Source organism: Schistocerca americana, chromosome 1 (assembly GCF_021461395.2).
Source record: "Schistocerca americana isolate TAMUIC-IGC-003095 chromosome 1, iqSchAmer2.1, whole genome shotgun sequence".
NCBI classification, from domain to species: domain Eukaryota; kingdom Metazoa; phylum Arthropoda; class Insecta; order Orthoptera; family Acrididae; genus Schistocerca; species Schistocerca americana.
This window is the reverse complement of record NC_060119.1, coordinates 24,740,412-24,749,468: the sequence shown is the minus strand read 5'-3', so window position 1 is coordinate 24,749,468 and position 9,057 is coordinate 24,740,412. Positions and strand designations below refer to the sequence as shown.

General features: G+C 38.8%; 1 protein-coding gene across 6 annotated transcripts in view; it reads left to right on the top strand.

Moving 5' to 3' along the window:
• Positions 1–9,057, top strand: part of LOC124545923 (putative FERM domain-containing protein FRMD8P1) — a 349,046-nt gene that overhangs the window by 235,556 nt on the left and 104,433 nt on the right. The gene's annotated exons all lie outside the window — the stretch shown is intronic.

Below are 9,057 nucleotides of genomic sequence, written 5' to 3'. Positions count from 1 at the left end.
AGGCTCTGAGCAGTGTGCATATACAATAGCCAGCTTTTGAACTTGTAGCTTAGCTTTCAAATAATGTCCTTTTTGAACATGTATTGCGCTGATACTGCTATATTAGTGAGGGCAACAGTGTTTCCACCTTATATTTATAAAAAAGTGTTTCTCATACATTTGTGAAAAACTGCAGAGTTTATACCCTTACGGTATATTAATAATTTTTACTTATGGACCCTCTGACAGCAACTGAATAAAACACAATTTTAGTGCCATATGCGTTTCGCCTTTATTTTCTGCAAGGCATCATCAGTGGCAGGTTGCGTGGACAATTTCCTACATATTACGCTCCTGTTGCATTTTTGGTGTTGTTCTTCTTCTTATGAATGCCAATTTGCGGTTTTTTCCCCATTCCGCAACACTATGCACTGAACGCTTGTTTTAAAGCAATGTTTGCAGAAAATAAAGGCGAAACACGTATGGCACTAAAATTGTGTTTTATTCAGTTGCTGTCAGACGGTCCATAAGTAAAAATTATTAATATACCGTAATATTACACGCAACTGAGGAAGACAGGACTATAAAAGTTGAAGATGTTTATACCCTTAATTTGTACCTTTTTATACCAAAGCATACAGTTCATAATATCACAATGATAAGGGTGGAAGCGAGGTGTGGGAAACAAAGATACGCATGTTTGGTTGAGAGAATGAAAAGCTGTAGCCATTAAATGAAATTTTTAAGAAGTGTATCCCCTTGTGATTACTTAATTCAAACTGAATCATTTTTCAATGGGACATTTATTCAGTTTTATAAATGGCGAAAAGTGATGTGTTCACAACTTCTGTGTTCTTTACAGATCCAAACATGTTGAGCCACAGCGAGTGAGGCCTTACAACTGTGGCTGAAGTACATTGACGTAGAAATCATTGTGTTCTTTGTTTGATGTTAACATTAGAGTTTCATTGCACCTCAAAATCTAAACTCCATGCGAATAGGCCTGGAAGACCCAATGCTACTGACCGTCCATTTGCCAATTACTAATTATTGATGTCTTCATTTGCTGAAAGTTTCATAATTTGCAGACAGTCACAGAATGTTTTGAGACAATTCACAGTTGATAAAAGTCTGAAAGCTTCCATTAGTATATCAATCTGAATTTCAGGAATTCCTAACTTCCAACATGGCTTCACCTTCCTTTCCAAAATTCCCTCCCCAATGAGTCCAACATCCATCCTATGGAACACACAGCTGTTCATAATTCAAAGACCATTCCAGATCTTACCATTCTTCCCATGAACAAAGACTCCACGACATTGCTCATGTTTCTTAGTTACTGTGTGGCTGAGGGTCTCTGACAATTTTCTGACACCTCTCCATACATACCTTACAGTCACAATCCTGTCCAGAAGTTCAACAGGACCTCCAGCAGTGTACTTATAGATGGTGTCATCATCATCAGTTATCTGCTATATTAGCGGGTCCTTTGCCTCTCCATTTTCTGCGATCCATTGCTTCCTTCTTAAGGCTGCTGTATGTTGTACCGTCCATCATGTCATCCAGTATCTGGAATCTCTTCCTTCCTCGCTTCCTTTTCCCTTCTACATAACCTTCTAAAACTGTTTTTATCAGTCCGTCATTCTTTCTTAATATATGCCCAATCCAATTTCTTTTTCTTCTCTTTATTACATCTAGTAACTGTCTTTTCTCTCCCACTCTTCTCAGTACCTCTTCATTTTTTACTCTGTCCATCCAACTTATTCTTTCCATCTTCCGCCATGTCCAGATCTCAAAAGCCTCCAGCCTTTCTCTGTCTTTTTTCCTCATAGTCCATGTTTCAGCGCCATATAGAAGAACACTCCATACAAGACATTTTATGAGTCTCTTTCTGAGTTCTCCTTTTCTTATAAAACACCTCTTTTGCCATTGCTATCCTTGTTTTAATTTCTGTGGTGCACTTCCAGTCGGTGTCTATTCTGCTTCCAAGATACTTAAAATTTTGCACCTGTTCTAGTGTTTCTCCATTCAGCACAATTTTTATTTACTTATTTCCTCCTATTGCCAATACTTTTGTTTTATTTGTGTTAATTTTCATTCCATATTTTTTTCCGTTAGTTGCAATGGTGTCCACCAAATCCTGTAACTCTTTTTCTCCTGTGGCTAGAAGGACCATGTCATCAGCAAATCTCAAGCACCCTACTCTTCTTCCTCCAATTTCTACTCCTTTGTCATCTAATGAGCATTGGTCAATCATATTGTCCAAGTACAGGTTGAAAAGAGTAGGTGATAAACAGCATCCTTGTCTTCCTCCTTTCCCTAGTCTGATCCAGTTTGTACTTTCTCCTCTCACTTTAACTGAAACTTTTTGATTAAGGTATAATGAGTTTATAAGTCTTCTGGTTTTCCAGTCCACTCTCTTTTCCCTCATAATAGTCGCCAGCTTGCAAACCACATTGTCAAATGCCTTTTCTAAATCGATGAAGCACATATATAGGTCTCTTCCTTTTTCAATAAACCTTTCTCCCAAGATTTGTAGCAGCCCTATTGCATCTCTGGTGCCCGTATTCCATCTAAAGCCAAACTGCTCCTTGCCGCGATTCTCCTCTATTACTTTTTCAGGTCTTTTATTAATTATTCTTAACATCACTTTGGCTGCATGTGAAATGAGGCTGATTGTCCTGTGCTCACTGCATTTCTTGGTTCCTTGTTTTTTCGGTAATAGAATCATTACTGTTGTCAAAAAGTCCTCAGGCCATTCACCACTGTCATATATTTTATTACATAACCTCAATATTTCTCTTATTCCATTGTGGTTCAAGCATTTTAGTATTTCTCCCGGTATTGTATCTGTACCTACTGCTTTGCTATTTTTCATTGCAGCAATGGCAGACTTTACTTCTTCCATTATGATGGTCGGTCCTTTCTCTTCATCACTTACACTGTTGTGTGATTCAAGTTCCAGAGTTTCTGGTTTGCTATTTGTGTCATATAGCTCTTTTATATATTCTTCCCATCTCTGGAGGACATCGTCACGATTTTTGTACACTACCTCTTCGTCTTTACTCAAAATTTCCATAGTAGCACTTCCTGCTCTGTTTTGTTCCCATGTCATAGTCTTTACTCTGTTGCATAGTAAGTCGTATCTTCCCTTCCTGTCCAGTTCTTCAATTTCATCACATTCCTCTTTTAGCCATTTTTTCCTAGCCTGCTCTGTTTCTCTTTGCAGTTCGTTATTTAACCTTCGGTATATCTTTCTTGCATCTTCAATGTTCTTGTTTTTCAATTTTCTTCTCTCCTCCATCTTGGAAATCATTTCTTGTGTGACCCATGGTTTTTTTTTTACCTTTTCCCTTTTACATATCCTATATTTTGCTGTCCTGCTTTAATGATTCCTTCTTTCAGCATATTCCAGTACTCATTGGCATTATCAGGTGCTTCTTTGTCTCGTAATGTGTTTAGAAAGTCCGGGGCAGCATTTCTGTAATTTGTTCTTTGTTGGACCTTATATTCTCTAAATCCCACTTCTTCACCATTGTCGCCTTTTTCAGTTTTTTCATCCTTATTTTTATTTCTGCCATAAGTAAGTTGTGGTCACTAGTAACATCTGCACCTGGTAATGTGTGCACCTTCTTGATTCCATTCCTGTATCTTTCTTCTACCAGTATAAAATCGATTTGGTTTCTGTATTTATCCCCTGGTGATTTCCAAGTGTAGAGCCTCCTCTTATGGTTCTTGAACCATGTGTTTGCCGCTATCAGCTGCCTTTCCCTGCAGAAGTCAATTAACCATTCACCTCTGTCATTTCTCTTTCCAAGACCATGACTGCCTACTATGTTTCCCTCTTTCCCTTCTCCCACAATGGCGTTCCAGTCTGCCATTACTATTTTGCAGCATTTTTTATTTTCATCCATTATTCTCTCTATTACATTGTACGTTTCCTCTACAATTTGGTCATCATGTTCTGAAGTTGGCATATACACTTGGACAATCAGTAAATCTTTTTGTGCTCCTTTCAGCCTTACACCAATAACCCGGTCATTTGCATAGTCTACATATTCCACACATTTAGCCAATTCCTTTGTCATAATCATTCCTACTCCATTAATTCCTTTTACTTCTCCTCCTGAGTAGTAGAATACATATTCATCTGACTGTAACTCTCCATGTCCATTCCATGTAAAAACTAAAAATTTTTTATGACTTTACTAAATTCTATAGTCTTTCTTGGTTACATTGATATATACATTATACGATTTCAAATGAAAAATGCCCTATTACCACCAAATTTTAAAGTTATGGTCGTGTAAGCCACCACGCCCCCTTCATTTCTGTTACAGAAACCAGTATTATATCAAAAAGAACTGTGAACTTTCTGTTTCCGGAGAATATGCGTATGATACATTGTATATGGTAGTAACAGTGCAGGTTTCTAGTGTCTGTAAATGATTATCTTTGCTGGCATTTACTTTTGTTTCACTGAAGCAGATTGTTCATATGTTACTGAATGTTTGTTGCCCAAGTGCTACATATATTTGTGGAAGTACATATCCTTTAGTGTGCAATAAATACGAACTGTGCTATGTATCAAGAAATTCAATTAAAGCAAATTCCATGGTAACCAGTTTACAAACAAAGCAAGCCACACTGTTGAAATGAACCTATGTATCAGTTCTTCAGGGAAGAATCTCCAACATGGCACGCCTCCTGGTGATTCAAATTCTTGTGTTAACAATGACGCCGTTTGTTGTTGTTGATGTAGGCATCTTATCTTGTTTGATAAAGGAAGTGGCAAAATGTAAACAATGTGATGGTGTAGGCTGTCTGGAAATGAGTGAACAACAAAGTAGCAGGAAGGGTTTAGTGTCAAAATTAGTTGTTCTGCGTAGATCCTGCAATAAATCTACCTCAAAAATGACTTTGAACATTGTGCATAATTCATATGATGTGAATTTGAAGTTAGTGTATGCAATGTGTGCAATAGGAAAAAGAAAAAAAAAGGCTCCTCAAACATTTTGTGGTTTGATGGGCCTTTCTCCTCCTCCCAGAAGGTTTAGCAAGTACATAAAAATACTTTTAGGTGCCTTGACAGTTGTGTCTAAGGCATATATGAAACATGCAGTAGAAGAAACTGTAAATATTAGTGGAACCAGGGACATTGCTATTGCACTTGATGGGACATGGCAACATTGAAGACATAGTTCCATGAATGGTGTTGTATGTGCTACTTCTCTGGAGTATGAAAAAGTTGTTGATGTTGAGTGCTTATCTAAGTACTGCCACACCTGCCATGGTAACACTGAAGGACACATTGAACATCAGTGTTCTAAGAATTATGATGGTTACATTGGAGGTATGGAGTGTGATGGAGCTCTAAAAATATTTCAGAGGTCGGTGCCCGTTTATAACATTAGATATACGAAGTACCTAGGCGATGGGGACTCTAAAGCTTTCAATAAAATTAATGAGTTCAATTTTTATGGTGATATCTTGGTAACAAAACTGGAGTGTTGTGGACATGTACAAAAGAGGATTGGTGCTAGATTGAGGAAGCTACGAAGAGAAATTAAAGGAAAGTTACTATCTGATGGAAAATCTCTGTCTGGCCAAGGCAGATTGACAGAAACTGAAATAGACCTTCTTCAGAGTTATTATGGACTGGCCGTTAGATGAACTGCACTTCTGAATAGTGTTACAGCAATAAGAAAGCTGTATGGGCCACCTACTTTCATAAGTTGTCCACAGATGACCACCATGTTCATGGACATTGCCCTAAAGGAGCAGATTCTTGGTGTGGTTACCAAAAAGCAAAAGAAAGTGGCCAATATACCATCAAAAGCATTCTTTTCCTGAGCCTGTTATGAATGAAATAAAACCAATTTTTAGAGACTTGAGTGACCCTGTTTTGCTTATTAAATGTCTTCATGGGGGCACTCAGAATACAAATGAAAGTTTCAACCATTATCCAATAATGTTTTTGTAGGACTAAATAAAAGCTGGTGTACTAGATGCAGTGATATGTTTCAGTGATGGAGTGATAGGAAGGTTGGAAGTCCTGATAAATTTAGGCATAAAATGTAGCTTTAATATGGAAGATCAATTGCTTGCGTGTGACAGACAATGGGTGCATGAAGCTGAAAGATTCACTCTTCAAGTTACCAAAGAAGTAAGAAGTGCTAAAAGGAATGCCAAGAGGAAGCTTGAAGATGAAGAAATGGTGCAGGATGAAGGCTATGCTTCAGGAATGTTCTGAGGCACAGTTTAATTGAACTCGTATCTTCATTTGCAATTTACTGCAAGTTGTATTTTTCAGAATTCAGGTACAAATTTTTCCTAAATTTTATTTATTTTTTATTTTTTTCTGTAACTTACAATAGTCCATACTTTTGTAGTAGACCTACACTTTATTGCAGAATCAACTAAATTATAGAAAAAAATAACATTTTTATTAGGAAAAAATTATAAAAGTTAAAATGTAAGCTGTAATATTTTTTTTATCCTTGTAATATACATAATAAGTGAAATTATTAGGTCTAGCACATTAGTCATGCATATCTGGTAAAAATTAGGTCTCCTTCAAATGTATAACATTGGATGAAATGGTACCTCAATTTGAGGAAGCATTTTGGAAAAAAATGCATCAATTTCTTTGTAATTTTTCTAATAACCCTAAGCAGGTTCAAAAATATTCAAAATACTTCTAATCTGTTTAGAAAGTATGCTGATATCAACAAAAAATCTGTAAAACATATACATTATAAACAGTGCCTGAAAGAAATAGGTGTTGTTTCTACATAATATTGAGCTGGAAAAGTACCCTGTATCCTTAAGGCCACACTTCCATCCCAAAACCTGACACCTGAATGTGTCTCTCTCCTTACACCAGCAACCCCTGCACTCTTACCTTTTATGTACTCCCCAGACTCCACAAACCCACCACTTGTCTCCCTACTGGTTGTCCCATTATGGCTGGGTACAATGCTCCCACAGAATGAACTCTGGTTGCCCAACGCTACATTCAAGACACCTCTCACTTTCTTTACCACCTTGCCACTGTTCCTGTCACATTACCACCATACACCTTGTTGGTCACTGTCTATGTAATGTCCGTATACACCAACATTCCCCATGCGTATGTCCTTGGCACCATGGAACACAACCTTTCCCAACATCCCCCTCATACTGAACCCACCGTCTCGTCGCCAACCACAACCTGGCCCACAGTTTTTTAAGTTTTGAAAGCTACAACTATAAACAAATTTACAGTACTGCCACAGGTACTCATATGGCACCATCCTATGCCAAACCATTTTTTGGGTCACCTGGGGAAATCCATCCTATCCAATCAACACCTAAAATCATTGTCTGGTTCAGATTCATTGATGTCATTTTCATGATGTGGCAGCGATAGGTTTTGCTGTTCTCTCCATTTCATCTCAAAAAGTCTCTTTCTTGCAGCCTCACCACCCACAGCCACCGCATTTGCAGTGGAAAGCGAGTGTTGTGAGAAATGTGCCCGTAACCTTACCAGAGCTTTTACTGACTGACAGTATCCTATACAGTTCTTCACGAACAGGTCTCCCTCAATAACTCCTTTGACACGAGTAAACCTGTTGACCAGCCAACGAGAAATATTCCTCCGATCACACTGGCATCGGAGACCCCATCCGCATCCTTCACCATGGCTTTGACTACCTCTTGTCATGTCCTGAGATGAGGGCTGTCCTACCCACATTACCCAAAGTAGCTTTTGATGACCACCAAACATACAAAATATCCTTGTCCATTCCTACTCCAATCCTGCTCTCAATCCAGCACACCAGGGGTCATTTCCTTGTGGTCGACCCACGCGAAAGACCTGTCTCGTACACTGACCCACCACCTCATACCACAATCCAGTTACAGGCATTACCTACCCTGTAATAGGAAAGGCCATGTGTGAAATCAATCATGTTATATACCAGCTATGCTGCAATTACTGTGCAGCATTCTGTGCAAGCATGACAAGTAACCAACCGTCTACTCAAATGAATGGCCATTTCCAAGCTGTGGCAAACTGCAAACTTGACCATCCAGTTGTCATAAATGCTGCACATCACAGCACTAATGACTTCAACAACTGCTTCGCTACATGAGTGATTTGGATACGCTTCGCCAGCAAAAGTTTCTCTGAACTACTCAGGTGGGAAGTGTCTCACCAGCATATCCAGTGCTCTTGCAGTGCCCCTGGCCTAAACCTTTACTAACTAGTTTCCCACTGCCTCATCGTATCTTTTCCCTTCTCTCTTCTCTGTACGCACCACTCCTTCTCTTCCAGATTGTGTTCTGCTTTCTCTCACCCTCTCCCTCCCCCCCTCCTCCCCCCACAATTATGTAAAATGATTTTGTTAACATCTCTGTGGCAATGGATCCGTGTTGTCACAGCTCTGTCGATGGTGCCTACTTTTGACCGAGGCCATTAACACTTAGAATAGAGAGATGGCAATAGTGAATAGTGCTGCAAGCTGTCAGGGATCTTCTTATACTGTCTTGACTATAAAAGCAACTGTAAACCAAACTGCGTTTCAGCTATTTTTGCAGTGGTCCTCCTCAAGTTGACAAAATTGCAATTACTACCTTTTTATCTTTTTTTTTTACAAAATGATGCAGACTAATACTGAAAAGGATTTTATCGAAAGGCACAAAATAATTACCTGTCCCCGTGACTGAGCAATACTGAACAGAGGTAATACACTGGACTTGGGTTCAGGAGGTGGCTGTTGTTGTTGATATCTTCAGTCCAAAGACTGATTTGGCGCAGCTCTCCGCAATAATACAGCCTGTGCAAGCCTATTCATCACTGCATAACTACTGCAACTTACATCCATTTGAACCTGCTTGCTGTATTGGTCTCTTGATCTCCTGCGTAACTTTTAACCCACACACTTACTTCCATTACCAAATTGACAATTCCCCACTCGGTGGGTGCTATCAACCAGTTCCTTCAGTTAGTCAAGTTATGCCAAAAATTTCTTTTTTCTCCAGTTCAGTTCAATACCTCCTCATTAGTTACTTGGTGTACCCATCTAATATTCAGCA